Genomic DNA, 13,358 nt, shown 5'->3' with positions numbered 1-13,358 from the left:
GTTAAACAAACCAAAATGGCCAACTCAGTGGACATTCCATACTTTGATAGAACATGAGGGCCATTCCTATTGGGCCTGTGTGTATTTTATGTATTTCTTTTCCTCAGGCCATCTCCCCCGTCCTGCCCCTACTAACTGGTGGTGAGGGGATAGGTGTACATCAAGTACATTACTAGAATACTGCTTACATTCTTTTATTTTAATTCAATGCAGAAAGTTTCTAGAACGTAGCTAAATAGCTGCTTGAACTTGATTAAACTAAGTCACCAGTAGAATTGTTGTTCTGTTACCAATCATTTACCCATTAATTCAATATTTATTGACTACTCATTCTGAAAGTGTACGAAACTTAGCAAGCCCTTTGGATCTATAAGCTTCTGCTTTATTGTTCCCTCAGGAAAATCTGGAAAGCCTAGACTGGATCTGTATTTCTTGTCCTCTACATCTTTCATCCTCCCTCATTTTCATCTCTTTGTTATTTCCTTAAGAATAACATTCATGTTAATCCTCAGCACAATGGATATGATCTTTTTTCAATGTTTATTCTTTTTTGCTAACTTTAATGGATTATAAATCTACTAAAGATTTCATTCTTTTTCTGCTTAAGTCAAATCACTGAATTTCTGTTTCATCTCATTATACTCTTTTTTGTTTCCCTTTTTTTCTCCAAGTAATTTTTTTCCCAAGTAATTTGAAAATTACTTGTATTCTCTCTCTCTCTCTCTCTCTCTCTCTCTCTCTCTCTCTCTCTCTCTCTCGACTTCTGATATCGTATTTCTTGTTAATTATCTGAAGAGATAGAACTTCCTCACAGATTTGTAGAAATGTCCTATTTTCTTTTTGTTCTAGTATTTCTTATAGACGCCACAAGACACAAGAAGTCTGTCTTACCCTGGGACTTCCCAAAAGACTGGCAGGGTGGGTGCTAACTGCTTTAGGCTTTCAGATTTAAACTCGAAGGTGGTGAAGATGTGCTAAATTTCACCTGAATCACCTGCCAAGCAGTCATTTTATTGTAAAAACCTGGGCTAACAGGGACCTTTCTATGCTAAGTATTGAATTATCTGTAATAACTCAGCACTACCCCAAGTGTGGCTCACCCACTGGTGTGAACATGCAAAATGCTTGCTACAGGTCTATTAAAGATAAGTAAGGAAATCAAAAGTAATGCTTTTGAAACTTTGTTTTTTAAATCACAACATAGACAGGGTAATTTTATGTCCATTGAATCTAACAGTTAAAAAAATATTGTCTTTTATTTTGTGTGATGGGTTATTAGTTTTTTATTTTATTTTAAATTTTATTGGGGTGACAATGGTTAGTAAAATTACATAGGTCAAGTGTACAATTCTGTAATACAACATCTATATATCACATTGTGTGTTCACTACTTAGAGTCAGTTCTCCTTCCATCACCATATATTTGACCCCATTTACCCTCATCTCAAGTGATTCATTTTTATTGTAATTTTTAAAAATTTTATTCTGCAACAAATTGGAATTTTTTTTAAAAGGGTTAAAAAATGAATAAACTGATCCTTCATCAAAGATAATTTGAGAAGCACTGGTCTGAACAGAAAATTCAGCAGTTAGCATTTTATTGATGAATTCATAACACTGTGCCCCTATGCTCTACAACGAATTTTGTTGTAGTTTCTAAAACGGCTATCAGTAGAGAAGGGTTAATAAGAACAAGGGGAAGGAGGAATGGCTCAGAATCAAGCTGATTCTAATATAAATTGCATGGATTTTAGGAACAGCAGTTTTTATGAGGCAGTGGTGATCTCGCATTAAGGAACTAGAACTCGGGGATTGGGGCTGTATTTCCCTCCTTCAGCAGGATGAATGGGCAGCATGTGTGGTTACTGCCCTTCAGATCTGGCCAGGTAGGTTAAAGAATGGATTTATGAATCTATCCCCATTGAAGGTAAATGTAATGTGAATTACTCTCCTATTCCCTCCTATAGAAACGTATAGAAACGGTTTTATAGCCAGTTAATCTGTTACCTTAGTTTTTCAGGATGCCTCTCACTGTAGCTTATAAAGAACACTGCTTTGTTTTCCTTTAGTCACAAATAAAAATGTATACCTTCTTTAGGAACACAGTCCAATAGATATATGGAAGTTTCAGAAAGGAGGAGACTTTTTATGAAAGGAATTTCTAGCATGGAGACAGTTCTTTTAAGAAGAACTAATGATATATTGATTAATGTGAGTTGAGCTTAGGGTTATTTTTTTTTCCATTCCTTCATCTACCATCTTACTGTGACACTTTAGGTCTTTTAGTATTGAATTTCTGCTTGAGAGCAAAATTCTACCCCATAATAGTCATTTCAGTTATACTTATCTGACATAGATAAGATACAGACCCTGTTGGATCATGATCTTTGTTATCCATAGTAATCCCCAGAATCAGTCAACTTCAGCAATAGATAACCGTATCCATTAGGATTTAGCTTGAGAAATATTCTGTCACCTTTAGAAAAAAAATGGAAACCTTTTCAGAGTGTAAATAAAACTTTCCCTGAAGTCATATACCAATAGGCATAAAGATATGCCAAGTAAATGCTCTCATACAGGCTGTGACAATGTACAGTGACAGTTAGTGACAATGAGATGTTGTGAAAGGACTGAATCTGAAAACCCCTTGGCATGTGGAAATTGATTGCCTTACCTGCCCATGAACTTTTCTGGGAAATAAGGTCCTCTCTCTTTAAGAGCCTTTCAGTAAACCTGCCATCTCATTCTCCCAAACACAGATGCAACTAAGTAGTAAACAAGAAGCCAATAAAATTCAGTTTAATCTAATATTATGCATGTGTCAAACTTGCCAACCTGTATCCTAGGTTTCTTGATTTCTTTTAGTTGTCACAGATATTTTGTTTTACCTTCCTCTTTGTAACTGTTCCTGCTGATATTCAAAGCTGTCTTCTTCAGCTTACCTAACATGGAAACATTAATCTGTGTTCAACACAGTGGCAGTTGGGGCCAACTTTCAACTTCTTTAGATTGTATATCAGAAAGTGATGCATGATGAAAAGAAAGTAGTGTGCTAAATTAAAGGTAAATTCCCTGCAGAGTTGAAACTTTTAGTAACTGATGGTGAATGTGTACAATTTTAACTTAAAAAATTAAATGAATAATAATTTCTGAAAGGACTTAAACTGATTACATCCTCATTTTAACATTACTCATCGCTGTCAAAACATGATTTAAAGCAAACAAAACGACACCACCAGTATGTACTTAGTTCAATAACATTAGTGGGTATTAAATCAGATTTGTAAGATACTTTCACTTAATTCATTTCAGCACCTGTGTAAATCTGTCTCTAACATAAAACTCACATTCCATGTAAACAACATTATAGTGAAGAAAGGAAGAAAAACTAAGGATGACATCTTATAGAATAATTGAAACAAATAGCTTTATTTCAACTTACGGCGCCTTGATTTGATGTGGATTAGTGATCTGGAAAACACTGGAACAGAATCCCAACACGCATGAACAACTGTGAGCCCTGTGTGGTCGGAAACAAGAGCAACGGAAGCTGCAGGGCTTGCCAACACAGTTTCCTGGGATGTTTTTATTTAAAAGGCCTGCTTAGTGCTTGTGAATGAGAGGAGTATCCCCCCACCATTAGGGTTCCTTGGCAGCCATCAACTCTGTCAACATGAACCTTCTCTGTGCATTGGTGTCAGGAACGGAAGCTGTTGTACGTCAGGGCAGCCTGCCCAAAACCATTGAAAACAACTGGGTCAGATATTCAAAGCCCGGGCATTGCCATTTCTGTCACTCAGCAGGACTTTCCAGGATGTTTGGAGTCCCAGCACCTTTATTGTCCCATCTTCTGAAAGCGTGTCCTGTATGTCTGGCACCCTTTGGTGATCACTTTCTCTTCACTCCCTTCTGACAAACTGTTACAACCTTGCCTAAGACATTTCTCAGTTCTGATGATCCTTGGCAGACTTTTATAAAATGCAAGCCCCAGAAGAATTTCTAGTCCTACCTTTGGTTACAGAAAATTGGTTTTATGTGTTATGTTCTTTTATTTACAATTAGTATCTCAGATCTTGGTAATAGTTTCTGCATCTTCAAGAATGTACTTTGTTTTGTTGTTTGTTAGTTTTTAGTTCAAAATCAGCTTAGCATATCTCTAGGTCTTTCCTTCTGTACTCCATACGATGACCAAAATCTTACTGTAATGGCTGCATTTCATATTTTCTTAGCAATAAGTTGCTAAGCAGTTTAACTCAGGCAAATATGTTCTTCTGATTTGGAGTACATCAGCACCTAGCCTGTATAAATACTCAATATCTTTTTAATTAAACATAGGCATGGATTCACAAAAGTCGTACTCACCTCATGTTTCCATTTGAAAGTATATTTATTAAAAGAAGAATATATATTTTACTTTTTATTTTAAACTGTTAGACTTTGACCAGAGATTAGTTCCTTGTGAAATGCGTACATTAATAAACTTAAAAGAGCATAGTTTTTAAAAATGTACATTTATCATAAAATGTGAAATCTAGACAAGATTTTATAAATTAAAATCTAGACAGAAGTGGACACTTTACTTATTAATTGCAGGATTCTTGAGTCAAGACTGATCCTCTCTTTTTAGCTACATCAAATGAGAAGCTCATAAAAGTACAATGATTTCTTTTTTCCGTTTTCACATAGCAAATAGTCAAAATAATAACTAAATATGTATTACAGTTGTAGATTTAGCCTGAGTTACACCTCTGAAATAATTGTTCAGTTAAGAAAAGAAGTCTAGCTGAGAAGAGTAAGTGCTACCACCGAGGGTCATGCCAGACTGCGATGGATAATGGGAGGGCAAATGCTTCCTTTTGATTCTTGCCTTTGGACCTCGGAGCTAACCCAGGTGAGGTGGAGTCGCTCTGGTCCTGAATACAGGGACCCCCAGATTGACAGGGGACATTACCGCAAGCCTTGGCTGAGCTGACTGAGGGGGAGAAGTCTGATAGGGATCTCAGGGAGACTCAGCATATCAAAGCTGCCCCAACAGCTTTGCGTTTGAAGACAGCCTCTGTGTTTGAAAACCCACTGATCAGTACATTCACCAACATGATGATGAAAGGAGGAAACAAAGTACTGGCTAGATCCCTCATGGCACAAACTCTGGAAGATGTGAAAAGGAAGCAGTTGGAGAAGTACCGTGCTGCTTCTGCAGAGCAACAGGTAACCAGAGAACACAACCCCTACACCATCTTCCACCAAGCATTGAAAAATTGTGAGCCTGTCACTGGGCTGGTGCCCATCCTCAATGGTGGCCATCTCTACCAGGTCCCTGTGCCACTAGCCAACCAGTGGCATCACTTCCTGGCCTTGGAGTGGACGATTATTGAGTCCTGGGAGAAGAAATACTGGCGTGTGCTGATGCCAGAGAAGCTGTCACACGAGCTGCTGCAGGCTTTCCACAACAGGGATCCTGTGATCACCAGGAAGCATGACATGCACAAGATGGCTGAGGCCAACCAAGTCCTGGCCCACGACACTGATGGTAGAGGGAGGGAAGAGGCTCCAGGAGCCCGGGGCTCTCTGCTGCAAGAAACGATGTGAGCCACCGCTACCTTGAGAAATACCTGTGGGTTAAGGCTGTAGTTCCTCTTTAAGGGCAGGTAGGTGGCACAGGAAGGATGGAGCAGGATGTTCTGCTCCGTGGGCTGGAACTTACTCTTCCTGCCCCATCTTGCAAAGAGGGAACACACTGGTTTGCATTTCCCCCAAGAAACTTAGGGCCCATCTAGCCTTCTCTTCCCTTGACATTGGGATGGATGTGTGGGTGGTACAAAAAGAAGAAGTTTTAGTATGAGGGATATTTATTAGAAAACACTCCCCCTGACCGTGTAGCATGTACCACCATTTAATGCAGTACCACCATTCATTAAAACTGACTGGAGGGGAAAAATAAAAAAGAAAGAAAGAGAGAAAGAAAGAAAGGAAGGAAGGAAGGAAGGAAGGAAGGAAGGAAGGAAGGAAGGAAGGAAGGAAGGAAGGAAGGAAGATAAGTCTATTAGTTAAAGGTCCAGCAAATAGGATGAAATTTTAATTAATTGGGTTACTAATGTTTAGAAAATGATTTTCTGATATTGACTTGTTTAGCTAGAAATTCTGACAAAGAGCTATGTAGGAATATACCGGGGTGCCAAAAAAAAAAAAAAAAAATGTATAGACATGACTTGTATTCATCTTTTGTTATCAGTATATATTGAGTATTACAATTTTAATACCGCTTTTTTCTTTCTTAAAATGTGTATACATTTTTTCGCACCCTCTGTATGTAATTGCAAAAGAATAAAACATTATATTTATAGATTTTAAGTTATGATTTTGAACATGAATTTTGTTTTCCTATAGAAACTAACCCACATTTATTGTGTTTGGTTACTATGAGAGTTTTGAGAACTTATTTAATTTAAAAGGTAGTTAAAATCACTTGAGGTACCAATAATAACACCAATACCAAACTGTCACTTTTGACAGCCCTTTACTGTGAAACAGCCTAATTTCCACTAGAGTTGTTAGGAGCCAGTCTCCCTTACAGAAAGTGTGAGCTGACAGATTACCTCTCATCCAATCTTATTTGATAAGTGAGAAAAATGTACCTTAGAGAGGTAAACCTTACTCAAGGGAACTGGTTATTAGTGACAAAAACCTACATTTGCCAGCTTCCAGTTTAGTGTTTTTGTTTCTATATTACACAGCTAAGGACTACCTGAACTGAATTACATGTGAACATTTTTTGCACACATCCTGTGTGATACAGATCATGATATTTTTGGAAATATAAAATACTTCCATGACTAGAATATATCAGAGCTCTATGATAATTAACAGATATGCTTAGGAAACATTTATTTCTTGCTCATAATGTGCCAGTTCTGTGAAGGATAAAAAGACAAGTAAGACCCTCTCCTACCCTGTCTAGTGGAGAATCATTGCCTTGAGATTTGAGAATGAAGAAAATTGCCTAAAATACTTACCACTTATTCCACGTCAGTGAAAGAAGCTTTTTATCTCTTTAATATTGTACACAATTGAAACTAAAATGTGTTCAAATGTGATTTATTTTTCTTCCTTTTATATCCTCTTGATTATTTAGACCTGACTTGTAAAACAAGGACACAGAATGGGTTTTCTCTTTTGCATATCTCTGTTGACTATTTTCTGGAACCTGGCAAAATGGTGTACATGAGTATACAGTACTGTGGAGATAATATTTTAAAACAGGAATATTTTGTCAATAATATTAGGTTGTTATCTCTTTCCATTGCATATTTAATCATTGTATCTTTTGCAATATACAAAAATTTTAAATCCATTTCATTCCAATGGCCATCTGTCAACTCCCTTTCAGGATTTTCCTTTAGTAGAAATAACTAACTAATGGGAAATCATTTGGAAATGTGAAAATACAAGGCTCACTGATATTCTCCCACCAAACCAAAACTGAGTTTTGAACAAAGTCTCTGAGAAAAAGAGTTAAAAAATAAATCACCAATTCTTCTGTCTCTGATTTTGGATAAACTGGTTTGGATAATCCTTAGTACTATAATACTCAACTTTAAAAGGCATCTATATCACTGATGATTGTCTTTTAAGTTAATCACTTAAAATATTTTTCAAATTCCACCAAAAGCAAATGACAGTTAAAATAAGTCCTTAACTATGTTCCATGTTGAAACCTTCACTTTAGTAATTTTCTTCGAGATCTGTTTATACTTCTCTAATGACAACTGTTAATTAATCTTAACTTGAAAAACTTAGTTGCTATTTCTGCAGACATCAACTAACTTGTCCATATTAATTAACTGACTACTTTTTAATCAGGCATAGATGTGTTGTTTAAATTAACATATTTAAGGAAACCATAAAATTAGAAAGCAAAACTAGATTCCTTTAAGGCTAAATGTCAACTGGAATTTAACTTTGTTGGGAACCAGAATCCACTTGACGTAAAAAGTATGGAATTATAATTCCTTTGTCTTAATTTCACTATTAAAACCTATAGAAGAGTGGAACATACATGTCTTCTCACTGTAGCTAACAGACTGTGCTCTGTTAAGTCCCCAAACAAGCCACCGAAATGACATGTTTATCTGACAAGTTTTAGTAATGACTTGAACATAGGAGGTCCTGAACGATGTATATATTCTGTTTATAAGCGGTTTAAGGCAGGTGTTTCCATATGGGACAGAGTGTACAGATCCTGACTGGGCTTGTGCACATTTTGAGATGTAATAGTTTAGAATTGGTGGACAAAGCCAGGAGAGGGTTTTAAAATAAACCTTGAAGATAAAACAGTTGTTTGATAAGCCGGTTGAGCAATCTATTGTTCTGCAAAGGCTCTGTGATCCTGATGAAGCCTAGTTGAATAGATTTTCAGAAAGATCCTGAAACAAACTGTAAAGTTATTTGTAATTTCATTTTCTTGGAAAAGATGTTTCTTTAATAACAGTAAATTTGTATCAATGTAGATACACTGTATTTTGCCATGTATAATGCACACTTCTTCGCTCAAATGTGTGAGGGAAAAATAATGATGCACATTACACATGGGTAGTACTAATTCCATATCTGTATGTTTTTAAATCTTTTATCTAGGCTTATCAGTTAAAAGTGTAAAAAGTGTAGAAATCAGTAATGGTATCCATGTGCAAAATAATACCCTGGAATGCGATAATCAGTTTTGTTGAATTTATGTCGAACTTGCAACAATGAAGAGTTCTTGGTTTTCTATGATGCGTAAATATCTTAAATTTGTGATTAGTACATAACATTTCTTGTGCCTTGTATCGGTTTCTTGTGTTTTGTAATTATTTCTTACATAAAATTTCTTGTACATAATATGTTAAGTAAATGCTAAAATTCCTTTATAATGCAAAAAAACAAGTAATTAAATATAAACAAATAAAACTTTGAATTAAAAAATCAAAACAAAAGATTATTTTCCCCTAGAAGTTTGGGCCAAAAACATGGGTGCGTATTATATACCAGAGTGTATTATACATTGGAGTGCCTTATACATGGCAAATATGGTAAGTTTTGTGCTTGTATATAGTTTCGGTTCTCAAGAATTATTGCCATAAATATTAAAATTTCTATCATAAACGAAGTTCTATTTTTACTAATTTTTAAAAATTTATTTTTCAATTCCTGTTGACATACAATATTATATTAGTGTCAGGTGTACCAAACAGCATGGTGATTAGACATTTATATACCTCACAAAGAGATAACCCAAGTAAGTCTAGTACCCATCCGAAACTGTACAGAGTTATTGTAATATCATTGACTGTATTCCCAAATAAAGTTCTGTTTTCTAATTAAGTGATTGTAGATGATAGTTTTCATTACTAATAGAGATTATCTAATCAGATCTGTACCAGATTTGTATACTGAGCCATATTAACCAAATGAAAGTCTGGGAAATAATCTATAACTACTTACAGAGTTTGTTACTATATGCCTAGAGACGTGATCAAATTCTGAACAGAACAAAGAATCCAAGACTTTTTCCACTCCCTTAGAATCTTTTAGCCTATAAAATTTTAAAATGAAGGATTATCCTTGTTCAGAGCTTAGAAATAAAGTGATTTTCTTTTCCCCAAGCTGAACAACTGAAGACAGGTAGGTGGCAGGATAAAAAGTGGGTATAATATAAATCTTCAGTTTTTATTTGAAGCAGTGCGCAGCAGCCCTTTAGCAAGCCCGTGACTTAATGTTACGCACTGCATACTACCTGTAGCCAACTTAGACATGTTTGTTTAAAGGCTGATAGATAGCTGTGACCCCTTCTCTTTTCTCCTGCTCTCCTCTCGCAGTTAGAGTGATGTATCAGTTTCTCCCTGGCACAGCAAAAGCTTTCAAAAACATAGTTCCTTTTTTTTTTTTTTGATCCAAGTTTGAATGCCTTTAAAAAACAAAATAAAAAAATCTCTCCTGACCATTTATCTTTGTGCAGTTTGACTTGCCAGTTCCTTTCCAATTTCTTTCTGTGGCTTGCTCCTGACTGCACATGCAGGGAGAACACATTTCTCTCAAATCTTGTTATTAATATTTTTACTTACGTTACCTCAAGTATATAGCCAGAGTACGACAAAGACTAAAACACAGGAGCTATATTTATACACAGACAATGACTTGAAAGTTTGAGGGAATGTTTTAGATTAAATAATGCAGCCAACGTGTCCTTCCTTCCCCCACAGATACGTGACCCTTATATTTCATTTCAAATTGTAATTTTTGTCTCAATTTTTCCCTCTGCATGTGTGCATGCAATCACATTGAAACTTTAAGCTCTAATTTTTAAAAATGAGTATACATGTAGAAAAATGTATGGATATTGAAAAAATGAAGGCACCATACTCTCCATTCATTCCTTCCTTTACTTTTTAACATGCTGCAGCAGACTTAAAGGCACTTTTATATTGGAAAAACTGAAAGTAAAACACTACAAAAATGGATTCATAATAAAAAGAAAAAAGAGCATTTTTATTCCATTACCTGCTCAACAACTTTATTCACCCATGTATTTTATATAATGGAAATATTTCTGTTTATTTCTAGTGCACAGCAGCATTGTTTCTTGATATATATATATATATATTCTTTTTTTTTTTTTTTTTTTTTTTTTGCTATCTGTGGCAGAATGAAAGCTGCTTAATTAGGGGAGTATATGACTCAAAAGATCTGAATTTCAGACCCAGCTCTGTTATATCTCAGATATGTGAGACTGAGCAAGTTACTTTACTTCGAGATTCCATTTTCTCATCTAACAACTGGAATAATGGCAGCTACTTAGTTGGCTGGTAGTGAGGTTAAAAATGAGACAGCACTACTACTGTTCCTTCTGCCTTGTAGATCTGGTATCTGTTACAATGTGTGTTGTGTAGTAGGTACTCATTTAAAGTTGAAGAGACAACAAATGTGATACCTGTGAGCCACAGAAGGTTTCTCTGTTGAATGTCAGAGGAACAGGGTTTCAGAGTTTGTATCTTGTGACTCCCACATTTACTGGTGGTGAAAGTGAAGTCCAGAGAAATCAAGACAATTGCTTAGAAGAATTCACCCAGTTAGAGGCAGATCTGGAACCAGAACTTATCTCCTGATGTCTACCTGGTGCCTTTTATATTAACCAGACAGCTATGTAATCCATGAAAACTGTGTTTTATTTTGGAAGCCGTTATGATACAACTAAAAAACCATTCAGAACAAACATTTCTCTAATTGTTTAGTACATTCAAAATGGGCAAACATCTGTTCTGTAGTAACACATGTTAACGTAAGTCAAAGGATTATAGATAACGAAGACTCCACTTATTCATTGCCATATTTAGTTCTTTCCACAACACACATTTATTGAGCACAAGCCATGTGTGTGACACTGTGGTAGGCCCAGGGAATACCTAGAAGAAAGTACAAGCCCTCTAGTGGTCAGACCCGGAAACAATGACTTCACCACATCCTAATCAGGGCTGTAAAAGAGCTGAGGGGGTGTTAGCGAGCAGAGGTCAGATGGTGAAAGAGAAATAGGAATCTTCCAGATGGATATAAGCAAAGAGCAACATTTCAATTAGAAAAGGTAAATGGACCAAGACAGAGAACAATACATCAATGTAAAATATTGAATAAACTAAGTAATTTTGGCTGGATGGAGATTAGCCTTCAAGTGGACAGGCAGTGGGATACCAAGCTGACCAGGGCGACAGATGCGGATCCTGGGAGTGCCACGTACGCCATGCCTGGGAGTTTGGCTTTTATTATGTGGCTTTATATTTCAACATGTTATTTCAATTTAAGTTATGGGAAATAACTAGAAAGTTATCTAACAGAAATTTAGGATAGTTACATGAGAGTTGTTAATATATTCAGCAAGTATTTATTATGCATTTGCTTGGTAATTTGAACAAAATCTCTCCACAACTCGTAAGACTCATAGGGAAAAATTATTAGTCTGAGGACAGCAGAAAATCTGCTAAGAAACTTAACCTTTGACCTAAGTTTCCACAAGGAAAACTCTCGTCAGATAAGCATGTAAATATGATTAAAATGTGCATTATTCAATAGAATGTAAATATGCAAGAATCCTTGTTTTTTTTAAATTATTTTTAATTAGTAAGACATATGGGTAGACAAGTTTTATGTTGTTTTTTGTTGGTTTGTTTATTTTGTGTTGGGGGAAAAAGGGGTATTTCCTGTAGATATTATTCCCTTAGTGTGACAACAGTGACACAACAATAATAAGCAAGCATCACACAGGGACGTGGGTGAAATGGCCCAACTACTGTTGCACTCCCTTAAATCTGCAATGCAGCGGGGCTTTTCCCCTCTGTTTTCCACTCTGCCAAGAAGATTACAAAAACCAATTTCCTGTCATTATTTAAATTAATATTCTCTTCTGGTACAAGACTTAAAGTGGCACCCAGGAGTTTGCTGCCTAAGGAAAGAAAGAAAAACATTTGAAAATTAATGACATTATTATCTAGTATAAAGGTAACTGAAAAGCAAAGTTGTTTATGTAAAAATGGGCATTTTAAGAGAAGAAAAACATTAAGCAGTAATAAAAACCAAGATGCATCTGTTCTTTATTTTTCCTTTTGAATGTGTTCTCCCAACCAATTTCAACAAAGAGGAGAAAAATTTTAAGTATGTTTATCCCCCCTGAAAAGGACTTTAAGTGGCAATATGTAGAAATACTAACAATGAGGAAAAAAAACAAAAAAAAAAACATCATCAGGGCTTCAAAAATGGTTAGAAACCTGAGACGGTTGCCTAAGTGGTCTAGTCTTTTTAAAGCCTGGTTTTCGATTAATGGTGAGAAGATAAACTCAAATAAGCCTTGCTGAATATTTACCAGCCATTCACGACGGGAAAGAATCTGTAATCATGCTGTTTCAAATATGGATTAAATCTGATTGTTACTGATGTGAAAATAACATATGATCTGGAATTTTTTTTTCAGGAAGTCTTTCAAAATTGTGTCATTTCAAATGCTGTGGGACATCCATGTCTCAATCTTGTCTGGGCACAGTAAACACAAAAGAATAACACCGAGCCCGTGACCTTGATTTCACTTTCCAGGTCCAATTCTGGATCCCTTTTATCAAGCCTTTTACTCCTATGGGTCTGTTTCTGGCTCTGGTAGTTGAGGTAAAAGAACCTGTTATTAGCAGGAGTGCACTGCTGTATGTTTTGAGACTGGGGTTGCAGGAAGCCCAAGGCTTTCCCAGTCTCTTCCAATGGATTGGAATGGGAGCATCATTATTCTTGTGGAAAGTCCTCCAGCTTATGTGGTCAGGAAACCAGAGTTGTACCTCTTTCCCTGT

The 13,358-nt window shown here is 35.9% G+C and overlaps 1 pseudogene; it reads left to right on the top strand.

The window, feature by feature from the left end:
• The first annotated feature begins 4,834 nt into the window (after nt 1-4,834).
• On the top strand, nt 4,835-5,589 carry LOC109455159 (small ribosomal subunit protein uS7m pseudogene; annotated as a pseudogene).
• Nucleotides 5,590-13,358: the final 7,769 nt, after the last annotated feature.

Source organism: Rhinolophus sinicus, chromosome 3 (genome assembly GCF_057876585.1).
Source record: "Rhinolophus sinicus isolate RSI-liver-muscle chromosome 3, RSI-T2T, whole genome shotgun sequence".
Classification (NCBI taxonomy): Eukaryota; Metazoa; Chordata; class Mammalia; order Chiroptera; family Rhinolophidae; genus Rhinolophus; species Rhinolophus sinicus.
Note: the sequence above shows the minus strand (reverse complement) of the source record. Positions and strands in the feature narration are given on the sequence as shown.